General features: G+C 39.1%; 1 protein-coding gene across 7 annotated transcripts in view; it reads right to left on the bottom strand.

Annotated features, from left to right (window-relative positions):
- Positions 1-17,162, bottom strand: part of BBS9 (Bardet-Biedl syndrome 9) — a 439,924-nt gene that overhangs the window by 62,645 nt on the left and 360,117 nt on the right. The gene's annotated exons all lie outside the window — the stretch shown is intronic.

Below are 17,162 nucleotides of genomic sequence, written 5' to 3'. Positions count from 1 at the left end.
TGATTAAATGAGATGGTATATGAGAAGCTTTTAGCCCTGTGCCAGGCATGATAATCATCATCATCTCGGGTGTATGTATGTTTGATGATCCAGAGAGTGAAGCCCTGGGATTATAGTTCATTTTGCTGCTGAAGGAGAACGAGCCAGGACAAGGAGAGACTGGGGGAAACTGGAAGGGAGAGAAAACCCTGATGTCTCTCTCAGCTATTGGTTCCACAGCCTTGGGTTTGTAGGCCAAAACCAGAGGAGCTTTGTCAAGAGGGATTTTGGGAGACACAAGCCTACCCAGTCCCACTCCCGTGCCCAGGTGACCAAAAGTGACACGAAGTGAGGAAGTGAGCCGTTTACCCCCATTTGCTGGGAACAGTGTGGCTGGGCTGCAGTGAAGACCATGAGGAGTGCAGTGTCACCTTAGCACCCTGCAAGCTGTAATTCTAGGGATATCTATGGTAGGCAGAGACCGCGGTGTCATCACAGAGGATTGGCATGAGGAAGCACCACCCTCAGGTGGGTTCAGATAACAACAGAATGAGAAGCGGGAGGGGTCTGCTTATGCTCTCCAATCGGACATCCCCAGGGGGCCCCAGAGATAACTGGATATGAGTTTCGGGGGGTCTGGAGGTCTTAAGCAGCAAAATAGAGAAGTGTGAATGAAATCTGGGTATTATCGCCAATGTGATTGCATTTGTACCCAGAGGCTGGTGAGACTTAGAACACCACAGGCTTGACAATCAAAGTGAAATTATAAAGGATGATACTGAATGACTATCCTCATAGAATACTACAGAATAGTCCAAGCCCCTCACATAAGGGGTGAGTAACCTGAGACTCAGAGAGGAGCCCCTGGGTGACTTCACTGTTGGTACCACTCTATCCTCAACCTTATCAGTTGAGCCACCTTTCAAACATGCAAATCAGATTACATTATTCCTAAACTTCAACTCCTAAAGCCAAATGCTCAGTTTAGCATATAAAGTACTTTCTGCTCCAGCTCCTGCTCCGTTTTATTCTCTCCCTGTCCATCTGCACCCACACTCTCATCCTGGCCTCTACACATGCTCGGCCCTCCTGCTGCGATGCCCTATCTCCACTTGTTACCTGGCCAACTACTACTTACGACTCAGCTCAGGCACTACCATCCAAGCATCGCATTCGTGGGCCCTCTCCAGGACTCTGAGACCTCACACAACCAGGTCCATCACTGTACTCCTCACCCTGTGCAGTGGCCACCATCTGCATGCCTGGTTTCTCCAGTGCCTGGAGGTCTCCGCACCCCTAGCACTGTGCTTGGTCAAGAAATGTGTTTGCTGGACGGAGAGATGGTGAACTAGGATCTTAGATTGGGAGGACTTTGGAGATCTTTAGTCCAGTCTCATGGGACGTTCCCTGGAATACAGTAGCAACCATCTGCCTAGGTATGCTTGTCCCCAAGATCCAAAATTACTACGTTTGGGGGCAGTTCATTCCTTTCAGGGACATGTGTAACCAGCAGAAAGCTATTCCTAAACTGAGCCAAAATCTGCCCCGTTGGCCCTTATTCTATCCTCCAGAGCCATGCAGAATAAATCTAACCTCTCTTCTACATGACAGCCCTTTATATCTGTGAAGACAGCAATTCTGTACCCTCTCCTCCAGAATAAACATCCTCAGTTCCTCCAGCTCTTCCTTATATAAACATGGTTTCAAGTTTTCTCTCCATCCTGACCACTTGTCTTTGAATGAGCTCCAATTTTAAACACTTAAACATTTATACAGCTAACTAGAGAACCCCAAACTGACCCCAAGACACCAGGCTGGGGATGGGAGTGCAGGGTGGAAAGAGCCTCCCCCTGTTTACTGGGAGTTCTCACTGCCAGCCTGGCCTCTGGTTGCCTCTGCTCTCTTGGCAGCTGTACCACACTCCTGAGTCACAACGAGCAAACAGATGATTAAGCCTCAGGCCTTTTCCACACTCACCACACATCTTCCTTGTAGGCTTAAGCAGCTGGTTCTTTGGACCAAAGTGCAGGCTCTGTATATATCCACTAGAGAACTTCCCGCTGATTGCCAACATCAGGATTTTTTACTCTATTGACCCATTATAGATGGCAAATTAGGAAACAAATTAATTATTTTTTTTTTTTTTTTTTTTTTACAAATTAATTATTTTTAAATGAGATGTCAAAGGCTATAAAAACAGCTTCCTATCCCAAACCACTAAAGAATAATAAACCGCTGGTTACTACAAAGACATCTCTATACAAATATCAAAACCTAAACTAGACAAATATTTAAAATTGAATTGTATTTCAATAATAATGGGAAGAGGTAAATTAAGACAAAATAGTAACCCAAATGTCATTGGAGAGGACATATTTTCAAGTTGTTTTTGAAACCACTGATGACGACCTCTGGAGTATAAGAAGGAAAAATCCTTTGTATATAATTTGGCATTTGTGTGCTCTGTGGTCATTTCAGCATTAAAACAGTTCCTACTATTTTATAGACTATTCATCTAAGCAAACTACTGTTTTCATAAGTAGGTTACAGTAACATATTAGATAATTTAAGTAGATATGGCATTTACTTAATATAGAGGTACTACAGAATTTCCTTTTCTACTGCCAACTTGCAGATCAAGTCAAAAACCATGTCATGTTTAGGTATTTGGCATGGATATTTCTTTAATATAATGAGGCATGATGCCAATACTTCAAAAATATTGTTACTGAAATACAGGGTTATTATCTGGAGGGCCTGAATTGCTACATAAATTCAAATATGATAATAAAAAGGAATGTTTATGAGACAAAAGAAGAGCCTTAAAAATGCAATGTGAGGGCTTCCCTGGTGGCACAGTGGTTGGGAGTCCGCCTGCCGATGCAGAGGACATGGGTTCGTGCCCCGGTCCGGGAGGATCCCATGTGCCGCGGAGCGGCTGGGCCCGTGAGCCATGGCCGTTGAGCCTGCGCGTCTGGAGCCTGTGCTCCGCGGCGGGAGAGGCCGCAGCAGTGAGAGGCCCGCGTGCCGCTAAAAAAAAAAAAAAAAAAAAAAAAAAAAGCAATGTGATAATCCACTGATCAACCATGTAGCATACTTACCTGATAAAATGTGAAACAAAACTATGTGGAAATCTAGAATCTCAAGTATGAGAAGTACATTAAAGATAAGCTATTTTAACCACCTTTTTGGTGTTTGAATCCATTACCTTTATTTACAGCCCTTAAATTGATAAGTCCAATATTCAGTTTTAACGTCTAAACACACACACACACACACACACCCCATATGCACATACCTGACCTTTATCCTTTAAAGTTGAACACCAATTGTACTAATAATTGAACATCAATTGATGTTTATCACTTGAACATCGATTGCCTCTCCTAATTGCAAGAGTGAAAGAAAATCTTAATTTTGGTAAAATGGTGCTAAAAAACATCTGAAAGGGAAGAAACTACTAAGCAAGTGCTCTTTGGTGGTTGTTGATATGATTTTAGTTCTCAAATCCATAGCCTAACTCTTAAAGTCCCAGTTAACCCATGTATGGCTTTTAGAAAACAACAGTAGGTGTGAAGTTACAGCTATAAATGTGTGACTAAATCCATAAATAAATTTAAATGTACATGTTACTCTGTTTTATCTTCTTCATGGGCCTTGTCAGTACTAGAAATTAATTTATTTACTGGGCTTTTTTGTGCTTACTATATCTAGTCTAGTATTGACAATTGGAGTTTTGCTTTGTTCACAAGGTCTAGGCTCTACCCCATGTGGTAACTTAACTTTTGTCTTAGTCCTTCTACCTGAGCCCCTACGTTGGGAGCCTGCTTAGGGTCACTCCTTAAAGGACTGGGCTGCCTTGCTCCTGCCAAATCCCTTTCAAGAAACTAGACCTAAGGCTGTAGCCCTGCTGCCTGACTTCAGTGCCAAGTTGCCTGCTGCGTGCGTTCCCCAACATGGCTTTTCATGTTTCACCTGCCTGTGCGGAGGCTCCTATATGCCATGCTGGTCCCAGATGCCTCTCTGTACCAGTGTGATGCCCTATTTCTATGAGGAAGCTTTTTAAATTCAAGGCCTTAGCCTCTGCTAGCCTGTTCCTCCTACTGCCTGAAGTCAACTGAGCTATGCTTTTTGCTATCCAGAGACCGTACAGCCATGGCTGAGTTTCTGACTTCCCTGCTCTACTTGCCCTGCTAGTCTCCACTGGTCATTGTGCCTAAAAACCAGTATAAGCAAGTGGCTTTTCAGAAACGGTAAGATGCAGAAAGTTTGACCAAGTTTGTCAAGTTAATTTCCTAGGGTATCAATCAAAATAACCAAAGAAAAAAATAAACTAAAACAGTATTCTCATGCCACCTGCAAATTAAAACAGCCGAGTTGAAGATAACTGCCCCAAGGCTTCTGGATTTTGACTTAACCTCATTCACCTCAACAGCCTCTTCCCTGTATGACCTTAGATAAATCACTTAATCTCTGTAGGGTATATCTAAGGTCTCCATAAAACAGGAATAACACTATTTGCCATGCCAATTTTACATGAATGGTAAGGCACTCAAATCTTAAGCAGAAGATACTATGGCATAAGCATGTAAATCAATCCTACTTTTTTTAAATCAGAAAATACACAATTGGAATCCAATGTGAAGAGTAATATCTTTTTTTTTTTTTTTTTTTTTTTTTGGTACGCAGGCCTCTCACTTCTGTGGCCTCTCCCGTTGCAGAGCTCAGGCTCCGGATGTGCAGGCTCAGTGGCCATGGCTCACGGGCCCAGCAGCTCCGCGGCATGTGGGATCTTCCCGGACGGGGGCACGAACCCGTGTCCCCTGCATCGGCAGGTGGACTCTCAACCACTGCGCCACCAGGGAAGCCCAAGAGTAATATCTTTAAACTTTTATTCAAACAAATTATAAACTTCTGCAAACTTATGTTTATAATAGAAACACTACCACATCCGCAACTATAGTAGTATAGGGAAAAACCACACAATGCCATGGTAGCATTTACCAAATGTGCACACAGTTAACTCTAAGGGAGAGAGGAAAGGTTAAAAAAAAAGAAATCTGTGTAAAGGAACAAATGGAGATTGTGTACCCACATCCCAGGTTTCAGTTGAGGAGAGAAGACTCTCAGAAATGGCCCATCTTACATTATACATTTGAAGGTAAAATGACCTGTACATCGTATTCATTTACTTGAAAAAAAGTTGTATTAAAGAGAAATAAATTTCCTCTTGAATAGATGTAAAGGATTCACAATTAAAAGTCTTTGGTATTAATGACTGATCTTATGATTACTGTTACTTTGTATTGTATCATATTATAATTATCCAAGATAAGGAAAAATAATCATATGAAGGGTCATTGTAAACTTAGGTACAAATAAACTTAGTTCTTTAGTTGTAAATTATATATTTTGGAAGATATAAGAATTTTTCAGGATTTATCTAGGTTCAGATTATTTCTAAAGAATAGATTTTGTTCAGTGAATCTTCCTTCATGCAAAGGAGGGCTTGAAATGTTGAGCTATTTACCTTTGAAGAGTAAAATAACTCTTTGAACCTGAAACAAAATAAAATAAAATTTAAAAACTAAGGTTTTTAAACTTAGGTTTAAAAACTAAGGTTCTGGATGCAAAGCATTTCACCACAAATGACACAATTATTAAAAGTAAGAGCTGTAATGGGATCCAGGACTGTATGGCTCTAAATTCCATGCTCTTGGTCACTATACTACAGACCACTTTTTTCCCATTTCATCATGTGTGCCTTTCAATCTATTTTCATCAGATCATCTTAGGCAGAAAATATCATATGAGGTCTTCCCCCAGAAAATTTATGGTCACAATTAACATATTCATGGAACCAAAATTCAAATCAGCTTCTTTATCCAAGTGAATAGTCTATACTGTATACAATTAAATAAGATTTTACTGCATAATCAAAAAGCACTATGATTTGTGCCAGTTTGGATGGGTCAAAGCTTTTAGCACCTGCATAGACTACTGTAACTAACATCTAGGAATGGCCTTGGGACACCACATCCCCTGAAAACATAACAATGGTCAGACTTGACTCTGATGAGTCTGAGTTATAGATGCTCATTTCAAGGACTCATTACTGAGAGTACTTGGAGAGCCCATTCTTATTATGGAATCAAAAGATTTAGGGGGGCTTCCCTGGTGGCGCAGTGGTTGAGAATCTACCTGCCAATGCAGGGGACACAGATTCAAGCCCTAGTCTGGGAAGATGCCACATGCCGCGGAGCAACTAGGCCTGTGAGTCACAACTACTGAGCCTGCGCGTCTGGAGCTTGTGCTCTGCAACAAGAGAGGCCACGACAGTGAGAGGCCCGCGCACCGCGATGAAGAGTGGCCCCGCTTGCCACAACTAGAGAAAGCCCTCGCACAGAAATGAAGACCCAACACAGCAAAAATAAATAAATAAATAAATTAATTAATTATTTTTTAAAAAGATTCATGGGGTCACAGACTCCCCAAATACCCATATATCTGACAGAGCCTGGGGAAAATCTTACTGAAGCTAGGACAAGAGAAGAGCCATGTAAATAAACTGAAGGCATCAACTCCTCCCTAACAACGCTGTGTTCTTAAAAATCTCAAAGAATAGGAAATAACCAAATTCAAGAAAAAATGTCCCAGAACACATGAAACCACTGATTTAAGTGTAAAGCACTTTTCTTTAGGATCCCTTTCTTTCTGTGTTTCTCTCTTCCTTTTAATTAGTTTGTACTTTTCAGGACCACCCAGAAGCTTCACTATTTTAAGATTTGCCTACCTACTTCTTTCTTGGTCAAAGCCACTGGTGGATCTGAAACAGCAAAGGAAGGTCCAAATACTAGATTTCTATTTCTATTTTCTTTCAAATAGAATTCAAGTCCGAAGAAAAAAATATAGAAAATGGGATCTGAAGTGACTGACTGTACACCATTCAATGTTCATGTCATTTTTCACAGCAATCAAGTTAAGATAACAGCAACACAGCAGCACAAATCTCAAAGTTAAATAGTAACTGTCTACATAATAAGGTACCTTCCCGTCAACTTTGTGAAAAAATTAATTATATAGTTTGAGTTCTTTTTAGTGTTATGTGAAGCAAATAAGTAGATTAAATTTGTTAGCATTTTCTAATATAGAATCCAGCACGGGTACACATAATACAAAATATAAATTTTACTTATCCTTGTTAAAGTAGTCATATTGGAGAAGAATAAAACTTCAGTATGATCACCTTGTCAGAAGTTCCCCCACTGAGTCAGGTTTCTCATTTTTGTGAAGCTCCTTAGCTTGGGTTCAAATCTCGCCTCTGCTATTTTTTAGCTATATGACCTTGGGCATATTTCCTCATTTATAAATTGGAAGTAATAGTTGTGAAGCAAGGATGTGGATGCAAGTAGTTTATCTGACAGCTGATCCAAGAGGTGCTGGTGGGAAGTGAGTGAGTGAGAGGGGGAAGGGGGAGAAGACAATAAACTGCTGGGCTGTGAGCAGTTACTGCTGTAGGTAACTGGTGCAAGCCTGCTGGACTACTCTGGGTGTGTAATGCACCTTGGACTTTGCCAACTGGAGGGATGAGGGAGCTGGCGTATTAATCCACCAACCCCTGTCAGTCACTGATCAAACATGTGGCTGCACAGCCTCTGCCAAACAGGGAGAATCCTCAAGCAGCAAAACTGCAGGTGTCCAGCATGTAGAAGCTTTCAGGAATGGCAGGAGGTGGAGAGACACGGGTGAAGCACAAACAGCAGCCAGCACAGAGTGAGGATTAAATGGGGTAATGTATGCAGAGTCCTTGGCCAATGCGTAGTACTTAATAATGCTCAATAAGTTAGTTTTCTTACATTTCTTTGAATTGGGGGAGGCAGGCCTATATCTTCTGTGTGTGTATGAATGTGTATGTGTGTGTGTGTATTTAATTTCTATCCTTATTTCTCTACAAAACAGGGATGTCTTCTAATTAGTGAAGTTTATTGGATGTGGTTCTGAGATTGCTAAAAATTATATAGAGATGTTTATGACTTTGAATTTACAGCCAATGGGTTAGAAAACAACTAACCACTGCAACTGATCACTGCCATTAAACCACAGAAATTAGATTTCGTAGGAAACTGGAAAGTTTCACCACTTTAAATGCAGAAAGTGAAGTATATTCCTGCTCACAATATCAGTGATTTCATCCACATAGTCTCATTCACTGTGGTGGGAGAGAAGACCTGTGTTCCTGCAGTCCTCATAAATGACATATCAGTGAAATCAAAGCTTAGATTTCATAATCATGTTATGCAATCTGCCAAATTAAGAATGATAGCAACCTTCACTACTTCTCACAGTTTATTTGCAGCTTTCTCTTCAAAGCGCAACAACTGGTAAGATCTTTCCTATTTATATGAAATCTGCTTCTGGTTAAGGATGCCTGCTCCAAGATGGAACACCAAGGCATTGCCCTTTCCTATAACTTCCTGTCCCCAATTCAAACCACTCACAAATTTCCTGTTAATAAAAAATGACTGTAATTAAAATCTTTTACTCTGTGCCTACAATTATGTTCCATCAATTCCAGAGCAATTTTTTCACATTTTAACATCTCTGAAATAGACTGTGTCAATTTCGGCGGCATCTGACAACCGCTGGCTTCCAGGCACCAGTCATGCTATTGCTGTCAGTGCCTGTGTATGCGCAGTCTTTGTCTTAGCTGTTCATATTTTGTCACTTCAATTGATGGATGTGCAATGGCCATACTTTCCTGTCAAACTGATTATCATTTAAAATATCAAAATTATACTATGACTCATCATTGAACAAAAAAGTTGTGTGCACGGAAAGGCATGGGAATAGAACAGTTGGAAGTATAAATTTGACATTAGTGAAGCAAATATTCATGACAGAAGAATGACAACAATTCCATATGTTCTTTCAAAGCAACAGCTAAGTGCCTTCCAGGATGTAAAACAAGAAGATACAGATATAGGAGAAATGTATTATGTTTTGTTATTGAGATACATGCACACAGATTACTATCCTCTGTCAAACAATGCAACTGAAGTAAGAGAAACTGCCAAATCTCTGGGATAGATGTGGTTTGATTAATTAATGTATCACACAGAACTATTGTTAAAGCAGTAAACATCAATTTGCCTAAAATTTCTTGCTAACTATGGATAGAAGCTTCTTAACTTGCACCAATATATGATTCAACTGAAGGAAAAAAACGAAGCTTTGAGCTTAGTCAAAATGGAAAACTTTTAGAATGGATATTAGGGACTCAGAAAAAAATCATGAAGGCAACAATGGTACACTCTTAAGGTTACATCAAAATGCTCTTCGTGGCACACAGGACAATGCTGTGTGTAAAAACAAGGATAGGGATCACCTGTAGTTGCAAGGTGACTTAAGAGAATCAAACTTTGAATATGAAGAAGTTTCAGGAATACCTTAACCAATTTATGCTGCTTTCCTCTTACTGAGGCTCAAGAGTAAGATGTGATAAAATGTATGTCTAAAATCTAAAGTCTAAAATCTTTCAATAATTAGCTCAAATTTTAAGTGATAAAACACACTATGTCATAGTTTAATTGGCAGTGTTTGTTTTTTTTCCTAAGTGGTCCATAAAATAATGCTGTCACTTACAATGGATGGCGTTCTATTGTTGAAATAGTAGTAACAAGAGCTAGTAATTCTTGGAGACTGTATATGCCCAGCACCACGTTTAGCACTTTATGTACATTTCCTCAATTAGTCCTCCTATGAACCTTAAGAGGTTTATAAAAGGTGTCCTTAACATCTGCACATCTTTGACAAGTAGTTTCCAAATGAGTTCACATGAGTAATATTTTTTTTAAATACGGTTTAGCACTTCTGTGGTATTATTAATAATAGTAGTAGTAGTAGTAGTAGTAGTAGTAGTGGTAGTGGTAGTGGTAGTGGTAGTGGTAGTGGTAGTAGTGGTATTCTGGTCTTCCAGTTGACATAGATAACTAAACATCAAAACCCTGAATCTAAAAATGATGGTGAAGACACCCAAAGGAGGCTCAGTACATGGTCCAGTTCACTGAGACCAAATGAGCAATGTAACTTTCTTACTTTGTGTAGGAAATAGAATTTGGATAAGTATTATTGAAGAAGAAAAACCTTATTTTATACATATTTTTATTCAATGTTTATTGTGTTTCAGTAAATCATGAATAGTAGACCATAGCCAAATCTAAGGAAAGCCAGATTACGTGGGGAAAAAAAAAAAAAAAAAACCACATAGTAGAGGAAAGGATATACCTGAAATGTAAAGAGAAATTCCATGTGTAACAGCTCCTCAGATGCTGACATGGCCCTTCTCCCAACCTAACTGTGCGAAGGGCAGTGAGTTTCTGGTTCTGAGCACCTCTGAACTGGCAGATTCCTCACTCGGCACCAACTGTGTTTTCCATCAAACTCTGGGCATGTCTTCATGAGAAAGGCACTGGGGAGCCAAGTTCACTCACTTTCTTTACGTCATGTTCTTCCTCTGTACCATTTATTTACTGGTTCAGTAGGAATATAAAGATAAAGTAAGGTGAAATCAAAGCTGGATGGCCACTCTCAACTCTCTTCGAAGCAGAACCAGTCCTTGGGGTCTGGTCTCGTTCACCAATGTACAGATAAGGAAACCAATGCTTAAAGAGTTCTGTAATTTGCCTAAGGATGCCCAACTAGTTAAGTATTTGCTCTAAAAGGGATGTGAACCCCAGTCTGACATAATATTCTATTCAACTGATATACCACAGTTTGTATTTTCCAACTATTAGCATTTAGGTTGCTTGAGGTATTTCATAATCATAAATATAAACATTATGGTACCAAATGGATTTTAGTTTACTACTTTCAGTGCATTAACTTAGATTACTGGTGCCCAAGTGTTGGATTAGTTTTATGACCCACATTTTCCTAGAGGACTCTCTGGAAAGACTATATCAGAAATAGCTGGGTGTGTCTATTTCACTACATGTCTTGTTAGTAGTATTTATTACCAAATTTGACTAAATCAATAAAGGTGAAGTGTACCTAATAGCTGTTTACACTTGCATATATTCATCACTGGTAAGATTGAAAATTTTTATGTTAACTGATTTGAATTACAGGATATGTGAATGAAAATATGTATAAATATTTATGTGTGGTGGTCTGGCTATCAGTTTACCTATATCTTTTACCATCTGTACAGGAAAGATCAAGTTTTCTCTTATAGAATGCCCCAAAAATTTGAGGTTGTTTGCAAAAAAAAAGGATTAATTCAAAATGGAAATAGATTGCTTCCTTTTTTAAAAATGACTTTTAAAAAGCTACACAGTTGTTGGAGGACAATCTGTAATTGTGTGAAACATTATGAAAGTAAATGGGGTATCAAGCAATCCACAGATCTTATATCCGACTATATGCTTAATTTAAGCTTTAATTCTGTGGGGATATAAAAGAATCTGTCCTTAAATTAGAATACAAGACAAGCACATATTCAATTTTAGAGTATAAATGAGAGCTAAATTATGTCATACCCCCAAGTGAAATTCACAAGAGAATGAAAGCCAGAATAAATAGGGAGGAAATGAAAATTGATCTGCCTCTTAAAGAGGGTAGATAGAAGGGTAAAGAGAGGACACTATTTTAGGTGAGGAAAAAAAGCTCTATTAGCCCTGCTTGATGGAAAGAAGCTGCGTATCCATGCAAAGTCAGCTTTCCCAGAACAAGTGGGGAAGCTGGGAAGTTGCAGAAAAGGAGTTTCGGAAAGAAGATACAGTGGAGCCAAGTGACTGAAAGTCCTGAATGCCTGGCACTGGAATCCAAACTCGACCAGGGGCAAAGAGAGCCATGGAAAGTATGTAAGCAGATGTGTGACAGGAGAGCAGTGGGCTGAGTCTTGCGGAGATGTGCAGGGCAAAACGTGGGTAGAAAGGCAAAAACATGGGTAGAAAGGCTACTTCAAATGCCACCACAGAAAGCCAGGTAGAATAACAAGGACGCAAGCCAAGGGGGGTTCCCAGAAACATTTCCAAATGAACAACCACAGGCTAGGGTGACTGACTAAACCTGGAGGTGCAGCTCTGCCTGTGGTTACAGCAAAGAGGGAGCGCCGGTTTTAGAGGAAAGAGTCACCAATTTCCAGGTGTACATTTGTAAAAGAATGCAAGGTCCCAGAAATGGCAAAATCATCTCTTTGTAATTAGTAGACTCAAGTTAGGCACAGTAAAGGTATTTTAAGGAAATTGAACTAAGTAAATACACTTCCAGCCAGGAATCAAATTGGTAAGCATTATAAGCATGGCGATGATCATTATTTTCCTCACTGTGGTAGCGTGAGTTTTACTTACTTTACTTATTTATAATTAAATCACACCTTATTTCACAAAGGATCTCACATACAGTGAGAGTGTAGCTTCAAATAATCACTTCTTTGTTCGTTTACTTAGTCTCTTTATTCTTAAATGCATGAATAATATTAAATGTGTCCATTAAAGCGCTGTTTCATATTTGATATACATAAGGAAAGATTAAAAAATTACACGTCACCACCTGTAAATGTATTCTACTTGGCTCCTATTCTGATGTATTTCAACTATTTCAGTTCTTAAAACTGCAAGCAGGTCATCAGAAAAGCTCTGAGATACATTATATTCAACTCTAGTCAAGTATTACATAACACCAGTTGCACCTAACTAGCAACAACACAGAGTATGTGGCCATTATGAACATAAAACTAATTCTTTCATGTTTATCTTGCTGGCTAAGATCATGGGAATTACCAAAATATTTACTTTCTGCACTATGTTCCCATAGACAGTTATAATTGTGATGATACTTTAGCAGTCATAAAGGCAGGCTTGATACTGACACCAGACTTCCTCCTTTTGTTTGCCTTTTAAGAAGAGGTCATTAATAATAGTAATGATTAGCCATCTCAGTCATCACTCAATCCAGACAGGCGGCACAATGGCCCTTGCATCAAATCTGACCTGTGACGTAGAAGTCTTTAAGTCTTGTAAGTGAGTCTTGATAAGTCCCTCCACACAATAGGATTTCCTATTATAAACATCTGTTTTCTCACATGAACCATGTTGAAAATGTTAAAAATAAGTTTCTCTTTCCATATCAGTTTGTAAAAGGAATAATCAATCAAAAAGTAAGGCTGAAGGTCCAAATCTCCTTCCCCCACTGATGTAAATTTCCATCTTAACTTCCCCAGGGGATTTTAAAGTTCAGTACTAGGGAAGGTAACTATTAAACCTCTAAAGGACACAATAAAGCTTTTCTTTTTTCAAATAGCAGATAACAGTTACTAAAGATATTAAATGCACTTTGAAAGAAAAGAAAAAGGCAAGATGCTATGCAACGTGCCAATATTCCTTCCAACTCTAGGATTGTACGTAATCAGGCCCCCAAACCAGTGCACTGTTGCTCTTTAGAGATTCCTCTGGAATCAGGTGGAACACGTGAACATTTAGAGCAGAAGAAGTTTGAGACAACCATTTGGAAATACCAACACTGCTTCTCCTTGTTTTCCTGCCATCTGCAGGACTTCACCGTACAGAATCTTAGTCATCTAAGCTGTTTACTAGGAAAATAAGAAGCAGATCTGTATAGAGATTAGGAAGGGCAAAAAGGATTCAGCCACATACCAACTCCAAGGGACAGTAACTACCTAGAGTGCTGTATTCAAAAGGATTCTGAGGCCATGGTGTCAGCTCAACAGGAAAGAGTCTATGATGATTATAACGTCTACCAAGGCCATATGAAGGGGGAGTAGCAGCCCTTGTGCCAGATTCTTGCCTCTCCTTTATGCAGATGCACACATCTCCCTAGAGAAGTTTCTTGTTCCTGGGAAAATATATGGTTATTGTGAAAATGACCAGGCTGATCCCAGAATACCAGAAATAAGGGCTGCAGTATCCTACTCTGCTTTCACTAATTTGTTAAAATGTGCTTAAGTTATTAACTCAACTGAAAAAACCCTTTCCCTCTTAATGACTGATAGTGCTATGCAACAGAAACTTCTGCAATGATGGAAATATTCTGTATCTATACTGTCCAGTGTGGTAGCCACTCACCACATGTGGCTATTGAGCAGCTGAAATACAGCTAGTGTGGCCGAGAAACTGAAATTTTAATTTTACCTCATTTTAATTCACTTAAATATCCATTTAAATAGCTACATGTGACAAGTGGCTACCATATTAGATAGCCAATATGTTTACAACAGAATATGACTAGAATATGTCTGCTTGTAATGTTGAAGTAAATCCCCAAAGGATGGGTACCAAGTCTATTTGGTTTATTGAGGTATGCTAAGTGCCTAGAACACTGCCTGAAACATAGCATGTGCTCAATAAATATTCATTGAATGAAAAAATGGATAACAAATGAACTGGATAAAAGATTTTTCCTCTTAGGCCAATCCTGAGGTATGTGTAGTTTTGCAGCTTTTGGCTTCTGTACAGCATAATGAGGGGGAGATGTGTGTAATATCACAATTAAATACTCTCTCAGGCTCAAACCAGTAACACATTGACCTAAGTAGACTTACTTAGGTAAGTCTAAGGAGACTGTATTTTCCATAGAGTTTCAAGTGGATAGAGGGTCAGTAGAGGCGTATTTAAATTCTGCATTGAGGATCCAAATACTCTGAAATATCCTCAGAAAAGTAAGAAAATTCATTTTAGAGTTTCCCTAACAGGTACTCTGATAGAACACTATTTTAGGTAAAACTTTTCCAGCATCACAGGAAGACAATAGGGATAATACTATATTATCAAATCCACCGACAGAACTATGTTTATGACCTCTTTTTGGAGACGCCAAATAAAACATTTAACGTTTTTCTTAAAGTGATAGGGAGTATCCCTACAAAAACACATTTGGTATATATAACTTTCAGCAACTTAAAAAATCACATATAATAGTCAGCAACACCAGCATTTATTTGCCCTCCAAAAGTACTGAGAAGTGGCAAAAATGGAAAAGTGTTACTAAAGAGACAGATCAAAGAAAACACTGATGAATTCTGTTCCAAATGGGATGGTATTTTTTTAATACTGATAATATAGTGTGAAGAACACTATCTTTCATTAGCAATAATGAATTCTAAACATTTTTGCTTTGTGAAACCGAGGTTATTAAGAAGAAAATATTCCAGAGTTGACTATGGTATTTAGCCTGTCTTGTGACACATGCCATCTAAATAACAATACAACAAACCATTATGCAGTGCTGTTTGAACCGCAAATAAAACATCTTCTGAGCACTTTCTCTTACCTCTCAATACTGTGGGGACATCTGACCTTGAACTGAGAGTCTCTTCTGAAAATGTTGCCCACATGTCTAAAGTTCTCCCTCTCACAATGTATTCTGCCATCCACCCTCAACCAAACCGTCTAAATTACATTCAGATTTTTGTGGTATCATAATAACTTCAATATGGGATATATTTCAACATTCTGGTCAGAGACTCCTTTCTTCCCCGCCTCACCCTCCTTCCAAGTTATTTCAGGTTTGCATATTTCATTTTCACGTCTCAGCGGGATACCCATCACATAACATTTATTTGTGAGGTCTAAAGGCATAATGTGGAGGATTGTGAACCAGCATGTCAAAACCACATACTGCATGCGTACGTCTTAAAGAATGAAAAAGGATTCCTTTTTTTCTCAAGATATATAAGCTGTCTCAATAGTGTAAGTCCAAAGTGAATACCACAACCTAATTAAAGATGAAGAGCATAACAAGCAGTATTAAAATGTCTTTTTTGATTCATTCTTCTCCGAGTTATGTTTTTATCAAATGTCCTGTCTCATTAATGACTTCTATAGACATAACAAGTATACACACCTTCTAATCTCATCAAATTCAGAAGAGAGTTGAAGTAATTTTTTCTTACATGATTTGGGAGGTATGATAGTAGAGAATACAGAGGCAGGGTAGAAAGGAGCTTTGAGAAGATGCTCAGTCCATTCACCTGCCTACAGGGATGAGCATACTTACATACTCCTGGCAAATGAAGCTGTTTTTAAAGATCTCTGGAGTCAGAAATACCACAGTCTCTCTTGGGACTCAATTCCTACATTTGAGAATGTTTATTTCTAGGAAATTCTTCCTTTGGGTCTAAGCAGGCTTCAGGGCCAGCTTCAGAAGCATGCAAGCTGTGTAATTGCACAGGGCCCTGTGCTCAGTTTAATGCTTTGTTGTCATCATCTTGAAATTCTTAATAATTTAATCTTTGAATTTGTGTTTTGTAAGTGAAGTCTGATAAGACAAGGAAGCGCGTGTGAGAAGGGAAAATATGTGCAATATGCATGCCTCCTCCCTCTTTTCCCCCCATTCCCATACAGCCCCATAGCTCAGAATTCCCGTGGCCCCAGGATGAGTGGGAGTTCACAGAGACTCAAAGTAAGCAGGAGGAAGGCCTATTCTGTCTAGACTGATTAAGCGAAGGAACTGACAGCCCTGAGAGGCTTTTCATTTGAACCAGAACTTGTTTTGAATTAAGAAAGAAGGCAATAGATTCAAAGAAACAGGAATGACTAAGGAAACCCACTACACTCCTGTTACTTCCCTGTATTAACCAACCATTTACACTGAAAATGATAACATAGAAAGAAAGGGAAATGGAGTGACACAGAGCTCCTTTCCCTTCAGTCCTTCCTTACTTAGCAGGAAGCTGAAGGTAGAGAGTGCTGGTAGATGTGCACTGGTTAAGAAGTAAAATAAAGACAGTTAAGTTTTGTGCAGCAATTCTGCAGTTCCATAAGAACAAAATGCATATGAGCTACAAAATACAAGTTGCATATATTGTATATGTACTGTATATATTGTATAATTGTGGCAATTCTTTAAATTTTTCTTTATTTAGAACTACATAAATAAATAGCAAACAAAAATACCACGATGAGAGAGTGACTACAGAAACTAAAAAGCTATGTGGTTAGTACCTGTTTTAACAGCACTTTAGCATATTTTCCTACTTTTTTGAACAAGGGATCTGCATTTTCATTTTGCACTCAACCTCGTAAATTATACAGCTGGCCCTGCCCTGCTTCCTCATGCTCCAGACTCGATCCACTGCATCTGTTCTGCCAAATCACCTCTTGTTAGCTTCCACCCTTATCTCCATTCATTCACCCCAACAAATGTCAACTGCGCTATGGTCAGGC

The sequence above is a fragment of the Tursiops truncatus genome, chromosome 9 (genome assembly GCF_011762595.2).
Source record: "Tursiops truncatus isolate mTurTru1 chromosome 9, mTurTru1.mat.Y, whole genome shotgun sequence".
NCBI classification, from domain to species: Eukaryota; Metazoa; Chordata; class Mammalia; order Artiodactyla; family Delphinidae; genus Tursiops; species Tursiops truncatus.
The sequence above is the reverse complement of the archived record's forward strand: the minus strand, read 5'-3'. Positions and strand labels throughout refer to the sequence as shown.